Here is a 12,356-nt window from a genome sequence, read left to right as displayed (position 1 = left end):
GACTGCACAGTATTAAACATGCTGCGTGGCCGGAGCTCCCGCGGAAGTTTATTTCATTTCGTACCCCTTCATTTCAGTTTGCATCAATGACGTTCATACAAAGTGATTGTATATATTTGTAAATTCTAATTTCGAGGCTTTTTCCTCTTGTGCCACACTGCCTCAGCACGGCCCGTGTCCTCTGTTCCCTCGACTCATATATGAGCCTTTGTAAGCTACGTATTTCGTTTTTTCAATAAATTTTCTTCGAAGCCTCGGATGATTGGCGATTAAAAGTTCAGGCAGTGATGGCAGAGCAGCCGAATGTTCTTCGTCCGTTAGATGTTCGTGCTCCTGTGCGTTTGCCTTCCATGAATGGAACCATTTCATACGGTTCACCCACGGTGTCCCGCTGCGACACATGCGGCGACCTGTTCCCTAAAAAAAGTGGATTTTGAGGAGCAGCGGCTGAACAAGCATCCGCAGAGGCAGCAACGAAGGCACCGCTGCATTTTGGGCCCTTACTCCACCGATAACAAGTAAGCCGAGGTTTTACTCTGTATTGCGATTTGCTTCGGGTTTTCAGTATAAGAAGCCTACAGTAATGGCGTTAGACTCAAGCGAACATCAACCAGTATTTGGCACTCTTACGCACACGCTACAAACAAATAAACCCAGAGTACCAAGCGTTTTCAAGCATTTCGATTGCCCAAGCAAGTGGAGGCGTCCGATAACTTAGCAATCTGTTCGATCGAGAGGGAAACGCGCTGTTAAATCTGATTGCAAGTAATCGCATTCCACGGCGAAGCTGTCAAACCTATAGTCTTTCTTCAATAGGAACAAACGATTGGAGCGGCGTTTACACGACTGCGACAGTTCACATCATTACCCAGACGCATCGACCAGTACTAATGGGGAGATCCCAGAAGGAACCGGAAATCGCAAGCAGAAACGCAAATGGTGAAAAAGTGCGCGGGTGTTACACGTAGGGGCGCCACTAGCATAACTGCGCATGGAAGCGAATCCGTTCTACCGTTGCCAGATAAGGCGCACCATTCCTCCTGTTCACCACAGCGCTATAGCATAGAAGCCACCGCCATGATCTTCAGAATCATCCTAGGCATCGTGCTCTTCGTGGCCATCAGTATCACGCTCATCGGCCTGTGCGTGGTGTTTAAGCGTCTCTGCTCGAACGCAAACTCCACCAGGAACCACGACCGCCTGTACCCGGTGCTCAACTACAAGCACTGCGTTGGGTCCGGCTCGACCACCCAGTGCCTGGACAAGCACGACCTGGACGTACCGGAGATCAAGGTGCTCGGGAGTCCCGGCGCTGACCCCATCGAAGACCTGAGCTACATGCCGCTGACGGCGGTGAAGGAGCCGTACTACGCGACCCCCGTAAGCCTGGCCAAGCCGCATGGCGCGCCGCCGGCCTCGATGTCTTCGCAGGACCATGGTACTCAGGCCGCTGTGGCCACATCTTCGTCCTAGAAGCCGCCGGAAGAGCACAACGCCGTGAGCCACGTCAACGAGGGCTTCCATGGAGGTCCACCCGAGTCCTCGAGCGGCAGCGGAGGTGTCGGGTTCGGAGCCCGCGCTGCAGTTCACGACGCGGGCGCTGAAGGCGAGGAGTGAATTAATCGAACAAAAGACACGTGAGGCGTGGTAGTGGGTACTACAGGACGGACAGTGTGAAGAGCTTATGTAGTTTCACGAATCTGTGACATCATGGGCGTGGGCTTTCACCACGGTTCCGGAAAAAAATCCCTGCCCCCAATGCAGCGACTAGCAAAGAAGCAGATGCATAGGCCACCCACGAAAAAGGCAGTGCGGAAATGCGTTGGTTTCAAAGCCGACATGGAGGAAATAAAGAAAAACCTACAGCAACCTGCGAGGTGAAGACCTGATATTGTTTTCACTGGTACGGGGGATTAATTGCCGACGAGTTGAAAACGCGTCAAACCCCTGCGAGGTTGGAGCACTCAGCCGTTTGTGTGTATGACGGATGCCCAGCTGTGAGGAAAAATGCTCCGACCACGGAAACGGTGCGAGATCTGCTAATGGAGCGTGGATGTTATGGAGATAAGCGCCCAGTGCCGCCGAGGGTAAGTGTATGAGTTATGTGTAATAGTTTGGCATGTATTGTAGTAGTGAAGTGCCACCCTCAGTCCTTCTTTCACAGTAGCGGTTGAAGTTGCCGGCATTCACAATTGGCGGATAGGTTTCCCTGCGCTGTCGCTCTTATCAGCGGTAGAAAATATCTTCTGGGCGGAGAGGCCGAGAACAGTGACATGTGCACTTGATGTGCACGTGACATGTGCACTTGAGTGACATGTGTATTGACGACGGCGCGTCATCAAGTTTCGTACTAGATGAAGTGATATCAAGACTGCTTGAGACGAGCAAGTTCCAGCATATGTTTCAGCATGGCGACGCTTTCCGTGTTACTCTTTCCTCCGCACTTTAAACAAGCAGACTGAAAGGATAGGAATAATTTTCACATCCCTTCGTTTTAATTCAAAAGCCTAATGGGCTCTAACTTCCGCAACTATGCTGAGGCCCCTTTCAGAGCCCTGTTAACGATAAAAAAAAGAAGAACTTTGAAGGTGATATGGTCATTTAGTAAGGACTGCCTTGTTTAAGGCACCCCTGAGTGATAGGAAGATCGTTAAATTAGCTTGGTAACCTTGCTCTGCAAGTCCTTTATTTTATGATTACAGAACATTAGCTAATACGTCCGCAGTGCTGTTTTTTTGAAAGACATTTGCAGCCCAAGAAAAGTCTGAGTGCGGACTAAGCGTCCGGAAAACAGCTGTAAGTTGTCTGTGAAATTATTTGTCGTTAGATGAATTGCTTATATTTCCTGTTATTCTACTTGTCGCTGTGTTGCGTAATGCTAAAGCAGGTCAGTATTGCAATGGGTGCTGAAATGCGTTTCAAACAATTTTCAGACGCGAGCTAGTCCTTAGCCGTAACATCAGCCAATGCCACAGTGCAATAGGTTCTAGTAAGGTTGTAATTAATCTTCAGCAACCGTTCTACCCTTATTCAATTGCACGAGGCGTAGGCTTCAGATGAGCGAGCGTACAATGTTTCCTCTCCTGTTGTCCAAGCCTTTGGCGTGGTTTTTCTTCAAATATGTAACTAACTTGCCTGTTTTGCTGTAATCCCTATTATGCACATAAATGGACAAAGGGGCAAAAAACAGTAAGCTGGACGGTCTCAGGCTAGCGTGCATGTTACGAAGTTTGGAATTTGAGCGGTAAAAATGTATTTAATTTGTTGGTGCTGGTTAGTCTAGTTTCGGTCGCTGTATCATCGTTTCGCACAGATTTAAGGTTCGAAAGTGGCTGTTGTTAAGAAGTACTGAATTTGAGTGCAGGTATTGCTAAAACGAAAGACACAGGAGCGAACTGGGGAGAAACAGACAGACCGCCACCGTACAAGCTGCGTGACCGTTATTTGCTCATGACTGCGCAATGCCATTTGATTGTAAAACATTTTATTCGCCGGGAAGAGCTTGGCAAGAGGTCGCGTTAAGTGGTCGAGAGTACATAGCCCTCGACGACTTTGTCAGCCCACTCCACCGCCAAAACTTGCGTTCTGGGGTCAGAGCTAGCCAGCACGGTCTCCCACCGCTCGAGAGAAGGAGCTGTAACTAGATCACCCGGAGGTGGCTCTATTTTGCAGTCCCACAGGATGTGATCGTAGGTAGCACGTTGGCCACAGTGTTTGCAGTTTGGGTTGTAAAGATCTGGATAAATGTGCGCGAGGAGTGATGGGGTGCGTATCGATCTCGTCTGTAGACGACGCCACGTAACCTCTTGTTCTTTAGTAAGTCTTTTGTCTGGAGGGGAGAAAATTCTCCTCTCTAGTTTAAAATGATTGGTGAGATCATGATATGTGATCATGGAGTCCTTCGTGAAATTCAGGGAGCCAGACTCATCCACTGCCCGGTCGACGAAACCTCGGGCTTTATTGTGGGCTGCCTCGTTCCCCGGATTCCCCGAATGGGCTGGGACCCATATCAATTCGGAATAATTTGGTGAGAATTTGGTTGCGTTAAGGATTCTAAGGGAGGTGTTTGTAATTCGCCCTTTAGCGAAATTATTAATACCCATTTTGGAATCGCTGAAGATGATGCTCCCTTGGGTATGCGCTAGGGCGAGGGCTATAGCCGCCTCTTCTGCCGTTTCAGAGGATTTCGTTTTGATTGTCGCCGAGACGATGTGGTCATCATTCTCGTTCACAACCACAATTGCAAAGGCATTGGTATTTTTGTATTCTGCCGCATCTACATAAAGTGTTCCAGCGCACTGTCTGTATTTGTTATGTAAGGCTTTGGCTCTTGCTTGTCTTCTACCCTCATGGTGTAAGGGGTGCATGTTTTTGGGGAGTGGTTTGATTAGTAGGGCCGTCCTATAGTGGGGGGGTAAGTCTACTTTAGCATCGTTATTCGTAGGTTGAAAGTTAATTCCGAGCCTGGTAAGAATACTCCTGCCAGTTCTAGAATTGGCTAATCGCGCTGTTTGAGCCATTAAATGGGCTTATTTCAGTTCATTGTAGGTGTTATGTATTCCTAACCTCATAAGCCTTTCAGTTGAGGCATTTAGTGGGAGTCCTAACGCAGCCTTATAGGCCTGCCGTATCATACTATCCAATTTGTCCTTTTCTGCTTTCGAAAATTTGAGATAAGGGGTGGCATAGAGTATCCTGCTTAGCGCAAAGGCCTGCACTAGTCGGCATAAATCCCTTTCCCTCACTCCTTGTCTGCGGTTAGCTATGCGACGGATTAATCGCGCCGTCGCTTCTACCGTGCCTTTAGCTTAGTGAGTGTGTCAGTATTCTTTCCATTTGTTTGTAAATACAACCCCAGTATTCTCATGGTCTGTACCTCTTTGACAGATCGTCCTTTAACATAGACGTTTATTTTCGGGGGGGATGTCGTGGTACGCCTACCTCTTTGTTTACGACGGATCACGAAGAGTTCAGATTTTTGCTCAGAACAAGTGAGGCCGGATTCCCATGCGCATGCCTCAATGATGTCCACTTTTGCTTGGAGTGTGTCTTCTATGTAGCCTTCGCATCCTTTGGTTACCCAAAGTGTGATGTCATCTGCATAGAACGTGTGATGTAGGTCTGGTATTTGTGCCAGTTTGGGGGGAATTTTGATGAGGGAGAGGTTAAAAAGGAAAGGGGACAGGACGGAGCCCTGTGGCGTTCCTTTACTTCCTAGTGTGATTGGGGCATACTCTATTGTTCCGACCGTTATCACTGCTGTTCTGTTAGTGAGGAAGGATCGGATGTAGTTGTACGTCCTTTCTCCGGGGTTGATTTCTGACAAGTTTGTCAAAATGGCTTTGTGGGTGACGTTGTCGAAAGCTTTAACAAGGTCTAAACCCAATATTGCTTTCGTTCCTATTCCCTCGTCAGCTTCAATTATGTCCTTGTTAAGCTGCAAGAGTATGTCCTGGGTAGATAGTTGGGCCCTGAATCCTAACATTGTTTCAGGTAGGAGGTTCATGTCCGCCGCATAGATTTGGAGCCTATTGAGGATGACATGCTCCATGAGTTTGCCTAGGCATGATGTTAATGAAATTGGGCGTAGATTCTCAGTGCTGAGTTTCTTACCCGCTTTAGGAATAAAAGTGATTTTCGCGTGTTTCCACTCTGGTGGTATGTTGCCTGCATGCCAGTATTTGTTCATAAGGTCTGTAACCGCCGCGATCGACGTTGCGTCTAAGTTCCTGAGAGTCTTATTTGTTACTTTGTCTGGTCCTGCCGCAGATGTTGTCCGCAGTTTTCCAATTGCGTACCAGACCTCTGCGTCTGTGATGTCTGCGTCTAAATTTGGATTAGGAGTCCCCCGGTAGTCTGGTTGAGTGGTACCATCATCCGTGTTTAGATAACGCTCTGCTAGCTCTTTGATTAGGTCTTCAGTTGTACCCTCATATTTATGTATGAGTCTGTACAGTTGACTTTGTTGCACGGGACGTGTTTGTTCTGGGTCGAGCAGGTGTCTTAGAAGATGCCATGTCTTCTTATTTCCGAGCTGCCCATTGACGCTTTGACATATTTGGTTCCATTGTTGTTTTTGGAGAGTAAGTGTATGTTCCTCGATTCGCCTCTCGATTTCAGCTATCTTTTTGCGTAGTCGATTGTTGTGTTTTTGCTTCTTCCAGCGTTTTTGGAGGCCTTTTTGTGCCTGCCACAGGTGTAACAGTTTTGAGTCTGCAATCTGCTCCTCCTTCTCAACTGGCACCACAACGCTAGTGGAGCTGACATCCTCATTCAGGGAGATAACCCAGTCGCTAAGGTTAGAGATCTCCTTTGGAGCTGTTTTGTCGCGAAGTTGCCTGAACTTGTCCCAATCCGTGGTTCGTATTTCTTTTGCTTTGTTTTTAAGTTTTGTCGTGGGGAAGGTGATGCTAAGGATGAAGTGATCACTACCAAGGTTTTGCCCGGTGTTGACCCACTTTGCGTCCTTGACGTTTTTAGAGAGGGATAAGTCTGGAGATGTGTCGACACATACACTGTTACCCATGCGTGTGTGGTCGCTCGGGTTGTTTAGCGTTATGAGCCCTAGTGACTGTATGATTTGCCAGAGCAGGTTCCCTTTCGGAGTTGCTTTGGTATATCCCCATGCTGGGTGTTGAGCGTTGAAGTCTCCCACAATTATTAGTTGAGCCCTAGCAGCCAGCTTTACTGTGTTTATCAACAAGTGTGGGAGTCCGTTGCCTTTGTTTCTGGGCGGGTTGTATACATTAAGGATGAAGAGATTTGAGTCTCCTTTTTGCCTTGGTACTATTTCAAGTAGGGTGTAATCTTCTTCCGAATCATTTATAAAATGTTGAATTGCGGTGATATTTCTATGCACCAGAGTGGCTGTGAAGGAGCCGGCTGCGTTACTAGTATCATAATGAGGTGGCAGATATGCTTTATAGCCTGGCAGTGTAGCCCTGCCGCTAGCTTCTTGCAATGCAATCACGTCTGGGGTTGTAACAGACGGTGCTTGTTGGATGTGGAGCTGCAAGTGGGCCCGCTTGCGGCGGAAGCCTCTGCAGTTCCATTGCCAAATTTCAAATTTTTGGCGTGGTGCCATGTTGGGTTATAGATGGTTGTGGCGTCGTGGATAGATCCAAGATGGGGGGTAGGCGGGCCTCGATAGTTGTAAGCCTATCCATTATTTGCTGCATGCACGTGGCTATTTGGGATACTTGTTCCTCTAGTGTTGCAAAGCGAATATCTATCTCTGCAAATTTGGTAGTAACGAGGCCTTGGAAGGTTGCTTGTTCTGTTGATATAGCGCTAGTTCTCTCTGACAGAGTATTGATGTCTGCCCTGAGTTTGGTAGGCGCTTTCGACGGCTGCGGGGTGTCGGCTTCCGAAGCCTCGGCCTTTCGTTTGGATTCCTCGCCTTCTTTTGTAGGAAGCGGTCTTTTAGTTGCTATTCTGGCGTCTGTGTCCGTCGCGTTATGGGCCGAAGACTGGGACGCGGTGGAGGGAGTGTGGCAAATGGCGTCTGTTTCCATCGCATTATTGGTCGAAGCCTGGGACGCGGTGGGTGGCGTTCTAGCCGCAGTGGCATTCTGTACCTGATGCGCTTGTAACAGGCGTTTAATGTCAGCCAACTCTTTTTTAAGGCTGGCAATTTCTCTGTCTCGGGATTGTAGTTGTATCTGAAACTCCTTCTCTCGAGCGTCAATAGATTGGGAGGCCTCTGCTGGCCAGCTCACCTTTTTGTTGGAGCGGCTATCGCTGCGTCCGCGGCTCGAGCTTCGCTTGTCGTTGCCTGCAGGGTTCCCCAGGGGCGGGAAGGAGCTGGAGTTGTTCCGGCTGTGGCTGCCTCCTTTTCCGGTAGCACCCTGTTCCTTCTTCCTGGGCCTAGACTGGTGTCCGTGTAGTGATGAGTCGTTGTCCCCTTGCTTGGGTGCCTGGTTGCCATGGGGCGTTCCTTGTTTGTTCTTGTTGATCAGCCGGAATTTGCAGTTCCGGCTGCCTGTGTTGTGGCCCCCGTTGCAGACGATGCAGACGGGTTGGCAGGTTGGCTGTTCTCCCTCAGGTGGAGGCGAGTGATTTTCTCCGCAGCGGCGGCAAAGGTTCGTTGTAGGTTTGTAGCAGACGTCGGCCCGGTGTCCTACCCTCCTGCAGTTGTAGCATACTTCATGTTGCTCCCTGAAGGGGTGGACCCGAAAGACGCCGCACTGATAGATTACTTGGCTGGGTAGCTTCTTTCCAAAAAAGGTGATTTGTATTGTTCTGGACTGTCCGATCCTTCGGGCATCCACAACTTCTATTCCTTCGTTTCTGTTTCCGAAGCCTTGGCGAACCGCTTGGGGCGAGTCTCCCGCGTAGGCGTTGTAAATGACCCCTTTTACCGAGTCTTCGGGCGCCGCCACGTACGACGTAACGTTGTAGGTTTGACCTTGGAGGTTCAGTTTTTCAATCTTGGCGTATGCAGTCGCCCGTTGACGATCGGGCGTGCATAGCGTGAAGGTGTTGTTGGCCGTATTGGCTCTGATAATGTCTTCATTCTTCACCGTATCATACGGCAGCCTGGACACCTCGCAGGCGCAGAAGAGTAGTAGTAGTAGAAGAGTAGTAGAAGAGTAGAAGAGTAGTGCGCAATGCCAACCTTCACAGCCACCGCTCCATTCAAATCAAGCGCGCTGTTAAGGCACACTGCGGCGTGTGGAAGGGTGGTGACATCTTGTGGTAAGCAGCAAAGCTGTTTTGCGTTGTTTTAAAGCAAGGCACTAGATAGAGCGAGAGTAGCTAAGAAAACGCATGGAGGAAGGAAAGACCTGTGAAAATGTGAAGCAAGGGAATGGAGAAAACTAGAAGAATGATTTATTTTGCGCGCGGTTTACAGTAGTAGCAATCGTAGCGCAAACGAGTCCTGACAGCTTTGTAGTTCAATAGTATTTGTAGGGACCATACTACTGCGTGTTCCGCAATTAAGCGCGCGCCATAGAATGCGAGAGAGAGAGAGAAACAACTATTTACCCGAACTAAATACGACGTCGGCTTAGACGCCGTCGATGGGAGTGGTTCCCTCTTCACGGAACCCATATGCGTCCCTGGCCGCCTGGCCCCTGGAGATCAGGACGAGCTGGTCTTCCACGGCGGGGCTGGTTAGCAAGGTCTTCCATCGTAAGCAAGCGATCTACAGGCAGATACAGGCAGGATCCTTCCCGCACCCTTACCTTCAACACACGATGTACCCGGGAAGGTACCAGAGGGAGTGTGATTTCTGCAAGACTGAGTTAGGCACGCTCCAACATGTCATCGGAGTATGCAACTTCATCAAGGAAATCCCCCCACCTCTTACCTGCCATAGAAAGCACCTGACAGCTTAATCGGTGAACTGTTCGAGCTTCAATTTCGCACAGAAATGGCATTTGGTCGGCAGAATTGTTTTATACCACATTTGTTCTGGATAATTGGCTGAATTATAAGAAAAAGTCGGATATTTGCACCTACTGCGGCGACGACGAACGAAACAGGGCGCTTTCTCAGCGATTGCCCCGGTGGCGCCATCTCGTTTGTCGGCCATGGAGATGAGGCACAGGAGGTGGGAGAGTGTTTTTCGGATTTGGTGATGCTGCAACGCGAAAGTCTTCAAACTTAGTGCACTTTTAACCTAACTAAGCTTTCTGTAAATATTGATAAAGCAGTTGCAGAAGTGGCGCCAAACATTCCGCAAGAGATCCCCTTCCTTCACCTACTTTCCGCAGCCGACCAAAGAGATGGCGCCAACGGTAGAATTGCCGAGAGGGAGACCTGTTTCGTTTCTCCGGCGCCACTGATATGCCACACACGGTGCGAATATCTGACTTTTTCTTATTGGCTCAGGCAAGTACCCCGCACAAATGTGGTATTAAACAAATCTGCCTACACAGAATCCACTATTAATGGCCAATCATCCCAGACGCACGAACCACGACAGAAGGCGCGCAATTGTGCTCGCTACTGCCTCATTCCTCTATTTACCCTTTGTAATGTTGCCTGTTTGTTGTTACTACCAGAACTGAACATGTATACTGCAAAAAAGAAGATTTGATGCTCGAGGTGCTTTGCCATATCTGTAGTTTCCTATCTGTGAAACTTGTGTGTGTCGTTCTCAGTTAATAATTTTTTCAAAGCATGAACAGTTCGTGTTGTCGTAGATTGTGTTATCTATTGGATAATCAAATTCGTGCCCCTGCTGTAAAAGCTCAGCGGCCCAAGGTGCACTGTAAATATAACGAAATTAAAGAACTACTGCGTGCAAAATGTTTGATCTTTTATCTGCCCATATTACTTTTGTAATGGCTATGTGAAGTGATCTACATGAACAAGACAGCTGGCTGTTTATAGCAACATATCATAGTGGGCGAGTTGGTATTGCATCTTTAAGGAACGAAACAGCGCAACTAAAACGAAGGACCAAGAAAAAGAGAGACACGAACACGCGCGTGTTCGTGTCTCTCTTTTTCTTGGTCCTTCGTTTTAGTTGGCTGTTTATGTCCCAAATCATCGGCTTACCGCTTAAAATGGTCGTGAACATAATCAGTTTCCACGCAAGCTAACAGGATTACATGTTGACACGCTGGTGGTAAGCATCTGGGACATGAATATTATTGGTTGACTGCCATATGCACAATGCGCAGTACTTGTTTCATGGCCACATCAATAAATATAAATATGCCATATAGCTATAACATTCTCATCTCAGATGAAGAATACACACCAAGAAAAGAAATGAACCATCGATCTTCATGTGCAATACCTACGTTCTTAAGATAATGAGAGCACTTAAGAGTCCTTACGTGCTTATAAAGTGAGATAACTTTTAATGTTATTTCTTTCATATCTTTTATTTTTGGTCTTCCTTTCAAATGACACACATTTTCTTCAAATCCGAAGCCGGATTTTGTTGAGGAACATCGCATTAAAACCCTCTTGGGACTGAGTTGCAGGCGCGTTAATCTATAAAAGTCACGAAGAACATTAAGTAAATCAGCTTTGATTCCTGCTCATTTGGCATAGCTGAGACTATATAGTGCCAGAATGCTTGAAGTGGATCTGCAAGGAATAGCTTTTTCTTTCGTCTACAAAATATATAGGTGTTGTAAATAACAGATACAGATAACAATGAAGGAAACAATAACTCGTGTTTCGTAGAAAACACCGACGAACACCTTGACGGATTACAAAGCAGTTACATAATCCGAAACTAATTACTTAGCTAATCTGCGAGCGCACGATATATCTCCAAACATGCACGACGTTCTTCGAAGATAAGATATATCTGATCCCTTTCTAAAGAGTTCACTTTAAAGATATTAAAGGACTACCGGATCAGACGCATAAAAAATCGATGACCCTCTCCAACGAATGGCGATAAGGGTTCATACCGCCCGCCATAAATAGAAAACAAGCAAAAAAGCATAGCATACATGTAGTGTGTCGTCGTGAACTACCATCACGAGTTTATTTCTTTATAACTCTCCATTCACCCCGATATCCGCCATGGCATCTATGGAGAAAATATGCAAAGAGTTTTTTCTTCGTACAAAATTTTGGCGGCTGCTGACAAGCGTTAAAATTTCCACCATATCCCATACTTCATCTTGGTATCGTTCCTTTCAGCGCTGTGAAGGCTATAAGCGTGCATTAGGATGTTCTTGCGCTGCGTAATTTAGTACAAGAAAAAATGTGCTCCTTCTACAAAAATGTACACACACATACGCGCGCGCGCACGCACACACACACACACACGCATGCACGCACACGCAACGCACAAATAGAAAAAAACAAGCACGAAAATGAGCACAATAGATCACACTAGCGGTCTGAACAAACTGAAAAAGTAGCTTATATGCAACGTGGCTTCAATCGATTAGGCTTGTCGCATGTAAGTGGTACCGTCGGGAAGAAGTCACTTCCGCTGTTTATTCGTGACAAAGTTACATGTTCACTTTAGAAACGCTGATGTGATATTGACGTCCTTGTTTTAAGCCTAACATTAATTTCCTTTTATTATGAACGCAGCCATCACCATAACTCATATGTACGTCTTCGTCTTGCGTAAGCCGTATGCGTGCAGCTGAAACAAGTTTTGCGGTGATGATCTGGAATTCGCCGAAATACGTCTTACGGTAGTACTGCATACGTCTCCGGCAGTTCCCAAATACACGAAGACGAGGCGGCGCCATCCGGAGTGAAACATCGCACAGTGCTGACGCCAGGTAATTGTAATTGAAAGAGGCGCGCGATAGCATACTTTCATGCCTCACTTATGGTTGGTAAGTGAGCCCCACAGCACAAGGTCGCAAGCACAAAGGTAACCACCACATCTACTGTCGTCGACTGTAACAAGCTGACACGCA

General features: G+C 47.5%; 1 pseudogene; it reads left to right on the top strand.

Annotated features, from left to right (window-relative positions):
* Positions 1 to 1,077: 1,077 nt before the first annotated feature.
* Positions 1,078 to 1,617, top strand: LOC149330063 (uncharacterized; annotated as a pseudogene).
* The last annotated feature ends 10,739 nt before the right edge of the window (positions 1,618 to 12,356 follow it).

This window comes from Amblyomma mixtum, chromosome 9, assembly GCF_055824585.1.
Source record: "Amblyomma mixtum isolate Tamu chromosome 9, ASM5582458v1, whole genome shotgun sequence".
In the NCBI taxonomy this organism is placed as follows: domain Eukaryota; kingdom Metazoa; phylum Arthropoda; class Arachnida; order Ixodida; family Ixodidae; genus Amblyomma; species Amblyomma mixtum.
Note: the sequence above shows the minus strand (reverse complement) of the source record. Positions and strands in the feature narration are given on the sequence as shown.